General features: G+C 45.1%; 1 long non-coding RNA gene across 7 annotated transcripts in view; it reads left to right on the top strand.

Moving 5' to 3' along the window:
- LOC126998879 (uncharacterized) overlaps positions 1-12,620 on the top strand; it is a 40,546-nt gene extending 27,926 nt beyond the window's left edge. The window contains exons 3-4 of one of the 7 annotated variants that reach the window (XR_007753049.1): positions 11,167-11,300; positions 11,435-12,620. This is a non-coding gene — a long non-coding RNA (uncharacterized LOC126998879). The remainder of the gene's footprint in view (positions 1-11,166; positions 11,301-11,434) is intronic. The other 6 variants (XR_007753055.1, XR_007753052.1, XR_007753053.1 and 3 more) reach the window with 6 other exon arrangements.
- The last annotated feature ends 428 nt before the right edge of the window (positions 12,621-13,048 follow it).

Consider the following 13,048-nt stretch of genomic DNA (forward strand, 5'->3'; position numbering starts at 1 on the left):
CCCTCATCACCTTCATTACTTCCGTTCGTCCTCTTTCTCCCTCTTTTTTCAACCCCTATCACTTTCTTTACTTCCTTTCCTCCTCCTTCCTTTCCTCCTCTTCCTTCTCCTAGTCTCCGCAGCGCCCCTAGCTAGTGTATCCCTTCCCATTCCTGTCATGCCTCGCCGCTATTAATATCTCGGCTAACATATCCGCCATCCGTCTCCCAGCCTCCCCAGCCTCCGGAATTTCAAGGAGATAAATTCTGTGACTTCGTAAAATACCGACCCATCCCGTGAGCGTCCACTTCCTTGTTCTTTTCTTCCCCTTCCACCTTCTCCTCCTCTTCCTTCCCGTGTTACTCCTTCTAATCTTCTTCCTCACCATCATCCTTTTTCTCTTTCTCCTCCTTCTCGTCTTAATGTTTTTCTGTTTAGTAATATTTGCATGCCACTGCTTCCTTCTTCTCTTCGTCTTTATCCTACTTTTTGCTTTATTCTCCTTATTTCTCGTCCTAATAATTTCCCATCACTTATCATTCTCATTACTGTTTACTTCTCTTTTTTTCTCTTTTTCTTCCTCCTATAAATCCTCTCCTCTTTGTCTATTTCTCTTGCTTTTCCTTCTTTTTTTCTTTTCTTCTTGTCGGTCTGTCGGCATTCCCCCCCCTCTGACGGGCTCATTATACCCCCCCTTCAGACAATCGACAAACCACCTCGTGCTGGCGAAAATTAAACAACAACGTGTGTGTGTGTGTGTGTGTGTGTGTGTGTGTGTGTGTGTTTAGCTATACTCTCCATCTCTTTCTCTCTCTTACGCAGCGTACAGAGGTTAAAGGGGCCAGTGGTGTGAGAAGTGACTGACACAATGGAGACGGCGATTGGGAGATAAGAGATTATTAAATGTGATATGCGACGCGGACAAAGGGAAGGAGAGAGAGAGAGAGAGAGAGAGAGAGAGAGAGAGAGAACGAAAAAAAAAAAGCACGAAAAAGCGAAAGAACGAAAGGAAGAGCGCAAAAAAATTAAAATAACCGAAGAAATAACGAAAGAACGAGAGAGAGAGAGAGAGAGAGAGAGAGAGAGAGAGACTATACACCCTCTCATCGTTATTATCACCGTGCACTGCCGCGTCGTTATGTGCGTCCATTGGCTTTCAGTAAAATAAATAAAAATTACGCTTATTATTCATTCCCTAACGTCGGGATGCACTTTTATTCCATTTGTATTAGTACTTCCATTTGAAGCGTATATGTATCGGGCAATTTCATATGAAGGCTTTGAAGTAATACTCGCAATGGCAGTTCGTCCTGTAGCTCACGTTCATTTTAGTTATTTTAATATTTTCTTCCCTTGTCTTTTGCCCTTGTACTGTGGTGGTTCTACTGGTATATAGTACATGTGGTAGTTTCAAGCTTGTGGTGCTATTTAACATTTCATTTTCTTCCTTTTGTTCCTTCCTCGCCAGTACAGTACAGTACAGATATAGAGAGCAATAATCACAGAACTAAGAAACAATGAATTAGCTTGGTTTATTTGTCTACTCATCAGTAAGTTTTATGGCTTAAGGAGAGTATAAGGTCCATAAAACAGTGGCAGAGAGGGGGAAAAGTGCCCTCAATATGCTGGTACTATATGGAAGGCAAAAAATGTAAAGACCCTCCCACCATATTTTTTACCCTTCATCGGCCTTCTCGTTCCTCAGACTTATGCCTCTTACTCTATCGGTCATTCCTCCCTGTGGCTCTACCTTTCGTGTGTCCAGTTAAGGAACACACCGACACTTCCACCAAGGCGTCACGCAGCTTATACTTCCCTCCTTTACACATTTTTTGATTCAGTCCCTTATTTCTCGTGCTTCGGTTTCTACTCTAACTAAATCATTCACCCCTGGCATGTTAACCTTTCGTGCCTCTCCATACTTATATACCTTCATCTAAGTGTGGCCCGTGCTTACGCTTTAGATACATATATTTTCTCTCTCCGCGTACCTCGTTTGTCATTCTTGTGTTTGTACAATATCAATAATTCTCTGTTGTGTCTCCATGTTTCGTGCTTCCAGCTAAGTAACCTTCCTGTCCTTTCTTGTAAATGTCACGCGTGGTTTATTATTTATTATGCTTCTTCCTCCCACTCCATTCGTCTCCCTCGTTTCTCATACCTTTGGTTCTTCTGTGTATGTGTGTATCAATCATGTATTTGTGTATCTCGACGTGACATTTTTTTCTATCTAAGGAGCATACTCGTTTTTTTCTGTTCTTCAACTTGTATATTTTTCCAGTTATATATCTTTCCTCTCTTCCGTATCCCTTGTTTTCTCATACTTGTGTTTCTTCTATGTGTGCGTATCGATCATCTAATTGTGTATCTCAACCAAACATGTTTCTAAGGAGCATACTATTTTTTTTTTGAACTTGTATTATTGTTTTCATTTTATATCTTGGCTCTCTTCCGCATCCCTCGCTCCTCACACTTACCTGGTCAAAAGTGAAAGTAAACGTGACTGGGCCCTAACTCACCTGGAGCTATAGAGTGCCGGTCCCCGAGGGTAATAATGTGTGTGTGACCAACATTAGCGGTGCGGGTAATGGCGCCCCGACACGAGAGAGAGAGAGAGAGAGAGAGAGAGGGGAGTGGCTAGGGGGGAAGAGGGAGTTGTAGTTGTGCATGCAGACACACGAGCCATATTGCCCTTTTCGCCACACTCCAGTTCCAATAATCCCAAAACCAGGCATTCTTCTTCCTCCTCCTCCTCCTCCTCTTTCTCTTTCTCCTCCTCCTCCTCTTTCTCCTACACGGGTGCTATATTGCAGTTGAGAGCATTCAAATATTCTTTTATTATGCACACGAAAAATACAAGTGTTTCGTTTTTTTTATCTCTCTTCCACGTATTTTTCCACAGGTTTATACCCCGCCACACACACACACACACACACACACACACACAGGGGGCAACAAACCACGTTATTCATGTGGGGAAGAAATAAAACCCTAAACTTAAACTAAACCACAAAGAAAACGGATGACAACTTCTCGTTTTCTTTCTGCCTTGAGGTGATGTAAGACTCAAGCCCATTTTCTATGTTTTATAATATAATCGCGTTCATTTTTTTCTTAGTTTCGTTTATCTTTGTACTCAAATTACTCCTCCTTTTCCCCCTCCTACTTTCCCTTTTAAAATCTGACTTGCCTCTTTTGTGTGTTTTTACTCCTCTTCATTTTCCTATTCCTCCGTTTTAAGCGTCTCCTCCTTTTGTGTCGCTTTCCTCCTCTTTTTCCTCTTCCTCTGTCGTCAGCTTTTCCTCCTTTTGTGTCTCCTTCCTCCTCTTCTTTTCCTCTTCTGTCTTGAGCATTCCTTCCTTTCGTGTCTTCGTCCTCCTCTAATTTTTCCTATTCCTCTGCCTTCAACGTTGCCACCTTGTTTTTTTCTCTCTTGTCACCCCCCACGTCTCCCTTTTCCCTTGTCTTTCCCTCTCTTCCTTGTCTTCCATCATTTCCTCCTTCACTCCAGTTATCCGCCGTGGCTTCATTCCCCTGTTTTTCCACCTCATTACCATTACGTCAGTTAAGATATCTCCACTTCCCTTGCTTCTCGCTTTACCACCTCCACTCATTTATCAGTATTCACTCCACTTCACCTCTCAATTACATACATCTGGCGCTTTTTCTTTCTTCCTCTCACCGATGTATCTCTCTCTCGCCTTCCCTTCCTCATTCGGTAAGTCGTAATAATTATGTATTTGCCCTTCGCTCTTTCATAAACACCCTTCCTCTTGTTTCTCATTAATATTATCTCTTATACTTTCTCTTTCTCCTAAATCAAATGCTACCTCCCACCTACTCATTCTCTCTTTCAACCTTATTTCCCTTTTGCATCACCCTTACTAATCCCTCCTCCAACCTCTTGAAGTCCTATGTCTGTGCTACACTTTCACAGACGCCTCTCAACCACTCACTCTCTCTTTTACCCTTTAATCTCCCTCTTTATCACCCCCTCCGTAACCCCTTCTATCCCCATAACTATGCCACACTACCACAGACGCCTCTAACAAACTTCTAAATCTTTCTTTCAACCCTTATTTTCCCCTCTTTATCACCCCGTTCTAACCCATTATATTCCTATAACTATACCACATACTCCCATAGACACCTAACGCCCATTTATTCTCTCTTTCAACCATTTTTTCCCCTACCCCTTCCCACACCCCCTTCTACTCCAATAACTATGCCGGACGCTCACACAGGCATCTCACCCACTCGGTCCTTATTTTCTCTGTTTTTTATCATCTCCCCCAACACCTTTTAGTACTGTGTCCATTCCATACTTCATACTCTTCCACGTACGTCTCTCATCCCTTCAACCCTTTCTTTCCCCTTTTTATCAATACTTTCCTTTACCTCCTTTAGTCCATTGTTCACGCTACACACAACACACTCTTCCACGGACACCTCTCGCCATTCAATACTCCATTCAATCCTCCTCATCAGCCTTCACTTCCAGCCTCCACTATTATAACCTGCCGCCAGTCCCAACCTCCCACGTCCCCCCAAAGCCCCGACTCCTTTTAACCATGAAGAGAAATAATTGGATCGTGTGTTTCTCTCTCTCTCTCTCTCTCTCTCTCTCTCTCTCTCTCTCTCTCTCTCTCTCTCTCTCTCTCTCTCTCTCTCTCTCTCTCTCTCTCTCTCTCTCTCTCTCTCTCTCTTTAGGTTTAGATCGTCCACCGGTTAGGCCTTCCCTCTGTTTTATCCCTCCCCCTCCCCCTTCTCCCCTTCTCTTCCTTCTTTCTCTCCTACCTCCTTCCTCTGTTTCTTCTCCTCTTTCTTAATTTCCCCTGATATCCCCCTCTTTCTCCCTTCCTCCTTCTCTTCTCTTTTATTCATTTTGAAGTTTCGTCTAATTCCATTCTCCTTTCCTCCTCCCTCTTTCTGTTATCCACCTTCTCTTCCTTCTTTCCTTTCTTTAATTTGGTCTTCGTCTTTGTCCATTCTACTCACCTTCCCCCTCTTTCTCCCTTCTCCTCGTCTCCTTCCTTCAGTCTTATCTTTCGTCTCCTTCCATTCTCCCCTCCTGCCTCCTCTTTCTGCCCTCCTCTTTTTCTTCCTCCTCCCCCTCCTCTTTCCATTCTCCCCTCCTTCCCTCCCTCATGTACTTCCTTATCTCCCTCACCATTCTTTGTATCCTGTTAGCGTTTTTGTTGTTGTTATTGTTTTCTTATTTTGTGTCGGTAGTCTTGTATCGAGTGTATTTACTTTTCTTTCTCCTTTGTTAATAAAAAAAATTATGTGGCCCACAGAGATTTCAAGAATTTTTTTTCAGTATATTAGATACATAACATTTATTTTTATTTTTTTCTGTTCGAAGCTGTTGTGCGTATTTTTCTCATTTCCACTTTCTTATCTTTGCCTATTTTTTTCACAAACTTGTTATGCATCTTTATTTTGCTCTACCGTCCTACTTTTTCTTTTTTCGTCCTCGTTGGCTTACGCTGCGTGCTCCTGCTTTCCTTTTATGACCAATATTTTCGCTTTCTCTCACCCTCTTTCATGTTTCCCCTTCGTTCCTTCGTTCCCTGCGCATTGTCTCCCTTGTCCTCTTTACGCTGCTCCTTTCTCCTCCTCCTTTCTCTTTCACCTCCTTCCTCCTTTATTTTCTTCTTTCTCGTCTGCTGTCTTCCCTCTTTCTGTTACGGTACCCACTCTCCCAGCCCCACCCCAAACACATTCTCTCTCTCTCTCTCTCTCTCTCTCTCTCTCTCTCTCTCTCTCTCTCTCTCTCTCTCTCTCTCTCTCTCTCTCTCTCTCACAGGCCCCAACACGCACTTTGGTCTTTCTTCCTCCCTCTCTTTTCCTCCCTTCATTGATAGCTCCTCCCTCCTCCCCCTGCCTCATTTCCTCATTTCTTTCCTTCTTTCTTAACCTTGCTGCCTAACTCTATTCCTTCTTCCTTCCTTCCTTCCTACCTCCCTTCCCTCCTTTTATCACACTACACCCTAGTCAACGCCTTCTTTTTCCATCTTTTTTATCTTTTTATTTTTACCTTTCCTATCCTGGTATTTTTCCCCTCCGGCATCTCAGTTTATAGTTCCTCCTTTTTTTTCTTTCCTCTTTCCCTCATCTCACGCACTCCGCAACATATCATCCTCTTTCCTCTTACATTCTGCTGTTCTTTACCTCATTTTCACATTTTACTGTTATTCTTTTTACTTATTTCCCCTTCCGTCTGTGTTTTGGTTTAGTCATCCACTTTTTTTTCTTTTTTTTTTCCTTCATCTCGTTCCACATCTTGCTCTCCACTCTACTCCACTTTCACTCTCGCGGGAAATATCGTATCCTCTGTTCTTCTCCTCCTTTCCATTTATCTCTTTCTCTCTTGTCTTGCTTCCACCTCGCTCTTGATTCCCTTCAGTTTCATCATCTCCTTTTACAAGTCTTCAGCTATTTCAGTCGTCCCTTCCTCTCTCCATCTCCTTTGGTCTGGGTTTTCCAGTCTCGTGACTCTTCTCTTTCCTCCTCCACTTCCTCCTCTTACATTGTGTGTATGTTTTCTTTAGCTTTTTCTTTCCATTTCTTTCATCCCTCCATCCCCCTTTTTTTCTTATTTCCACTCATTCAATTGTGTTTGGTCTCATTGCCATTCTTCACTTTTTTTCCCTCTCTCCCTTAGCCTCTTTAATTGTCTCCTCCTCCTCCTCCTCCTCTTCACCGTTATCTTCGGCTCTTGTCTTTTATTCCCTTGCCTTTCTCTCTCTCTCTCTCTCTCTCTCTCTCTCTCTCTCTCTCTCTCTCTCTCTCTCTCTCTCTCTCTCTTTCTCCTGCTCTTTCTTTCCTCTCTACCAGCCTCCCTTTTCTTACTTCCCTCTTCACCCTTATCTTTTACTGGTCTTTTATTCCTATTCCTCTTCTCTCCTTCCTCTTTCTCTCCCTTCTGGCCTCTCTGCTCTTTTCCTTTTCTTTCCTCCCTGCATGTCAAGTCTCAGCTCTCCTCTCTCTCCCTATACTCCTCTCTTTTTTTCTTCTGTCTTTTCTCATTCGTCTTTTCCTTTTACGCCCCTTCTACTTCTTTTTCCTCCATCTGTTTCATGTTAGCCAGTCATATTCGTGTCTCCGCTCTCCGTTTTTCTCTCCTTTTACTTTTCTCTCCGTATTCCCCCTTATTCTCCATCCTCACTTTTTTTCTCCTCGACTCTCCTTTTCTCCTTTCGCGTCTGGATCGGTCTCAAGACCCTCTTCTCCCTCCTTCTCCGCTTCCTCCTCTTGTTACACCTCTCCTCTCCTCTCCTTGCCTATCTCTCGGCTCCTTCCTCGCCCTGACCCGCATCACAAGGCCAAGGCAAAGGCGACGGCTCCTTCCTCTTAGAGTCAATTACTCCTCCTGAAGGGTTGGGGAAAGGGTCGTAGGGTTAACATTTCCCTCCCCGCTCTATGGTTGGTACTGTCAGATGCTCCCACCCCTCACACCAACTTTTTCCAAAGGCCAAAAAAGGGTTTTAATGTTCTAATAGGTGGTTCTTACAGTTCAAGGTAAACAGAAGGCTCAGACTACCACCAACCCCATAAACCCCCCCCCAACCCAAGAAAAAGAAACGCATTAAGACTAGTAAATTACGTGTTCTTGGGCGCAGAAATGTTTAAAAATATGGCCCTAAACCTCTCCGCCTCCTCTCCGCCTCTTACTCCATTCGTCCCCTCTCCCCTTGACTCCCCTCTCACCTTTCTGCTCTTATGCCCCTCCTCCCACTCACTCTCTCCCCCCGCACTATCACGCACCTCGTCTTTTGTTTGATTTCGAAAAGGTTTTATTTTTTTTTCCCGGCCTCCTCTCACATTTTTCCCTTAAAGTTTCTGAATCGTTCAACGTCACTCACAGTTTAGGAAGTTTTGCACAATTTTGGGCTCTCCCTGGCATGCTCCGGCTGCTGCTTCTGGTGTTGGTGTTGCTGTTGTTGCTGCTTGTTTCCTCCTCCTTACGATTCAATAGTGTTTGTGTTGTATACTTAATTATGTCTTACTATCGAAACCTTAATTCAAGTATCTGTTGGCACTTTAAGCAGAAAGAGAATGGTTAACTGAGAAGTTGGTTGAAATAGTTAATAATTGTTGATGTTTACTAATTACACGTTGGTAACAAAAAGCAACCAGCAACCAACCCAACCCACCCTAACCTACTCCAACCCAACCAACCCCAACCTTACTATGTGTGCAAGTTTCCCTTAAGTTCGTGTTGCCCGGGTGGTGGGGAACTCTTCCATTAGTCATAAGAAGCAAGTTTGGAAGTTAGCGATCACTTTGACAAGGCTGATTAACTATAATGATGTGAGAAAGGTACACACTGGGAGGGAAGAATGAAGAGGGAGGAATTAAAGAGATGGAGGGAGGGAGGGAGGGAGGGAGGGAGGGAGGAAGAGTAGAGTAACTTTAATGATGAGGGGAAGGTACAGGAGGAGGGACGAAGAGGGAGGGAGGGCTGGAGCGATAGTTTTAAATTTAATGATGAGAGAAAATGTATACAAGAGGGAGATGGGGGAGAGGGGGTGAGGGAAGGTACAGGTAGTCAGAGGGATGAATAGTAACAATTAGAGACTGCAGTAATAATGATCTTTATCTAGTTACAATGAATGATGATGTGAAATAGAGGTGGTAAAAAGAACGAAAGGAGTTGGTTTGATGCTCAGGTTAACTTAGGAAACGATAATTAGATAGATAAAAGGTGAGAAGGAGAACGATGAATGTTGCAGTTTGATGTTTAGGTTGACTTTGGAAGCGAGAGATAGATAGATAGATAGGTAGAGAGATAGATGGATAGATAGATTGATAGACAGAGAAAAAAAAGATTGGAGAGGTAGAGCTATTTTAGACAGACTTGAGTAATTTTGTCCCCATTCCGAACTGATGGTGGTTGCTGTAGTGATTGTGGTGGTGGTAATGATGGTGGTTGTGGTTGATGTGTAGAAGACCCCGAAGTATTGAGGAAGGCAAGAGTCTGAGAGTCAAAGTTGAATACTGCACTGAATAACAAGAGAGTCTGTGTTTTCATATACCGTGACGAGAGAGTAAGCCTGGCCGGGATATGTTTTTTCTATTTTAACGAACACAGCAAAGCTTTTTTTTTTTTTTTATCTCCATGGAGTTTGGATGCGAGTACGAAACATTTTTAACTAGACATAAAAGGAGGGATGTATAGTGGTTACTGCTATTTTGTATTTGTGTAGTTTAGACCTATTTGAATGAACATATAAAGGGGAAAGAATCTGACTAACATTAATACTGGTAAAAGATATTGTAGCAGAAATGAAGGAAGCAGATGTGATTCGAGGTTAGCAGTTTGTTGATATATAGATAAACAGGTAGATAGATAAACATACAAATAGTTAAATGGATAGACAGACAGGCAAATAGAGAGACATAGAGAGAGGAGGGAAAAGAAAATCTAATTAGTATAAATGATACGTGTTTAACATTATGATACATACGTCAGCGACAATGTTAGAGCGATGACAAAGGAAGGTTAGATGATTCAAGGCGAGGGCAACGGAGTGATGAAACTCTATAAAGAAAATTGCTGTATTGAATTGCAAAGGTGGTACAGTAACAATACCTCCATTTTCGAAGGTAACACAATATCGCATTAACAACAATAGCAGCGGGATTAGCCATGATTGGAAAGTACGCTGATACTCACGCACGCACGCACGCACACACGCACGCAGTGGATATAGCTCCTTGCAACATTGAACATGCGGAACAAAATTACGCCATTACGCCATCGAGCTCGTTTGGATGGACTGATGAAAGTATAATGCAGGTGTTTTTTTACGTCCAACAAGTGGCTTTAACAGGTGGTGGTGCTGGTGATGTGTGGTGTGGGCTGCGGTGTGTAGGGGGGAGGAAAGAGAGAGAGAGAGAGAGAGAGATGCTGTGCTGCTATTAATGATGATGATAATGACTGTAATGGCGAATAGAATAAAAAAGTACATGATTACTAGGGAGCTGTTTGTATGTTATATAATGCTTTGTCTGTGCACAGTTAGCCCCCCCCCCCCCCCTCCGGTAAAACTACCTCCTCCAGCCACTCTCTTAAAACTGCCGTGACGCCAGCATCACCCCACCCACAGATTCATTATATTACTCTCAATAAAGTTACTTCATTTTCTGATGAACTGAATCTCTTATTCACGATGCTTTGTAACCTCCAGTTAGTGAATTTACTGGCAATTACTGTAGATTTCTTGGCAGTCTGTAAACTTGTACTTGTGGTGTTGCGTGACGCAACATGAGGTAACATTCCTCCATGTGTGACACTGACACCAAGCCTGGCGCCCACCACCGCCTTTTTCGTTATGCAGTTCATTGTATCTTTGGCCATGGGACAAACAGACGGAGCTCGCGCGGGATGGAAATTTGAGAATCTTAATAGCTCGCCTTTTTGGCGGTGCTGCCATTATTTCCTCGTTGAAATTAAGAACCACAACAGCGCTTCGCCGCTGCTGCACATCTTATCAGGCTGTCAATATAAAGAACTCAAAAGTGCAACAAACACGCGAACGTCAACGGAACCTGCATCCTCCCGGGCAGAGTTTGGCCGTGATTAAAGATGTGTGTACCTGTGGCGGTGTCTGTTTGCGTCTGTCTGTGTTATTACTGTGGAAAGAACGATAATTGAAAACCAAGAGTTATGAAAAGGTTAAAATGGGTTAATTGCTGTTTAGTATAGTAAGAGAAAAGTGTAACTGGAGGAAGAGAGCATCCTCTGGGTCTGGGGGAGGGGGAGGAAAGACCCCCACACCCAGAGGCAGGCTCACATGAGGCCCCTGCAGAGGAGCAGGGTGTCGGCAGGGACGGCGGTGGCAGAAGCCCCATATTCACATGATGATGATGATGATGATGGGGGCACCGCCCTTGCCAAGGGGGAGGGCGTCGGCAGGGGCGGCGGGGGCAGCAGCCCCATATTCTAATGATGATGATGATGATGATGTGGGCACCGCCCTTGCCAAGGGGGAGGCCGTCGGCAGGGGCGGCGGGGGCAGCAGCCCCATATTCAGATGATGATGATGATGGGGGCACCGCCCTTGCCAAGGGGGAGGGCGTCGGCAGGGGCGGCGGGGGCAGCAGCCCCTTATTCACATGATGACAGACAAACTCGCGAGTCGGGACAAAGACGACGATGAAGACATGACGAACATACAGGTGACTACACGGTGGGAGGGGCCGCGAGTCTGACAAAGACGACGATGAAGACAGGACGAACATACAGGTGACTACACGGTGGGAGGGGCCGCGAGTCTGACAAAGACGACGATGAAGACATGACGAACATACAGGTGACTACACGGTGGGAGGGGCCGCTCGTCTGACCAAGAAGACGATGAAGACATGACGAACATACATCTGCCTACCCGGTGGGCGGGGCCGCGAGTCTGACAAAGACGACGATGAAGACAGGACGAACATACAGGTGACTACACGGTGGGAGGGGCCGCGAGTCTGACAAAGACGACGATGAAGACAGGACGAACATACAGGTGACTACACGGTGGGAGGGGCCGCGAGTCTGACAAAGACGACGATGAAGACAGGACGAACATTCACACACACAGATCGCCGCGGTGGGTCGTGCAGTCCGCGGCGGAGGGTGGTGGCGTAGTCCCTCCTGCTGCTGCTGGCGTGGACAACCAGGGCGTGTTGAGGGCCGCCGTGGTCGTGGTGGCGGCGGATGTGGCTCGGTGGCCGAGGAGCAGCACGGCTTCGTGGTGTACGGGTCCCCATAGTACAGAGACGAGGCGGTGCTCTCCGTGGGGCCGCCAGGTCCGGACCAGGACGGGATCTCGCGGCGCCGATGGTTGCGTCCAAACCAACAGTTTAACCCAAAGAAAAAGAAAATACAGGTGATGAGAGAAATGTTGTGCTCGGGACAATGTCAGATGTGAAGAGGGGCGAGGGTTATGGTGAAGGGAAGATGGCTGTGTTGATGGGGGCCGATGACGAAAGCCGGAAATTGAGTCTCTCCTCCCCCCTCCCTTCGACCGAACCAACTCTAACCAAACAATTCCAACTAAACAGACATACTTAGACAATAACAACCAGAGAGACAGACAAACAGACCGACACGTTGCATGGGAAGACTAGTAAGGGTGTAGGCGCAGACAAACATACCTGTGGTCATTTGCCCGTCCACACACCTCACATTCCTTGCAACAAAACTTACCCACACGAGGCTGGCCAGGTGAAGCGAGCTGCGGAAGGCGGAGGTGTGACCGAGGCTGATGGCAGTGTTTAGTAATCTGGCAGCCACGCCCCTATAGCCTTCTCCTTCCTCACCCTTTCCTCTCTTCCCTCACCCCATCCCCCTCATCCTTCACCGTATTCCCCTCGTCCCTTACTCTATCCCTCTCCTCCTTTTCCCTATCTTCTCCACCCTCAACCTAATCCCTCCTCCCTTCCCCTCCTCCCACAACACTCGCCTTAAGTAATTGAGGGGTGTACCTTTGTGTGTGTCGCTGTGTACCATGTGGCCTTGGTATTCACGTCTGTGCTAATAACTCCTGAAGGGCAGGTAACTCCATTAGCGCTAAGAGGTGGTGCAGAGGCGACGCGCGGGGCGTATCATGCACGGCTGGTGTGTTGATGACGGCTACTCGTGTTAGTGTCTAGTGTGATCCTATGGTCAGAACCCTTTGTCCTTTAATAAGTTCACATGCCAGAGTTACATATTGTTTTTACACGTATATCACCTTGTAAATGACCTTTAGATTTTAGTTTTCTTCGCCGTCATAAATATGGAACGCTTTTTTTTTATCAGCTCTCACATTGTGGTTATGTTTATTTTTCTTGTGTCACCTTCTGGCCGACCTTTCCGTATCTTATTTTTTTTCCACCGTCATTTATATGGAACACCTTTTTATCTGTTCACATGCCAGAGTTACATTTACTTTTTACACTTGTACTACCTTGTAACCGACCTCTTTTTATCTTAGTCATTTTATCGTCATACCCTCGACATTGATAACAACACACCATTATCCTTCCTTGAAATAGAAGTGAAATAACGCGTATAAGACTAAAGCGCGGT

The sequence above is a fragment of the Eriocheir sinensis genome, chromosome 15 (genome assembly GCF_024679095.1).
Source record: "Eriocheir sinensis breed Jianghai 21 chromosome 15, ASM2467909v1, whole genome shotgun sequence".
NCBI classification, from domain to species: domain Eukaryota; kingdom Metazoa; phylum Arthropoda; class Malacostraca; order Decapoda; family Varunidae; genus Eriocheir; species Eriocheir sinensis.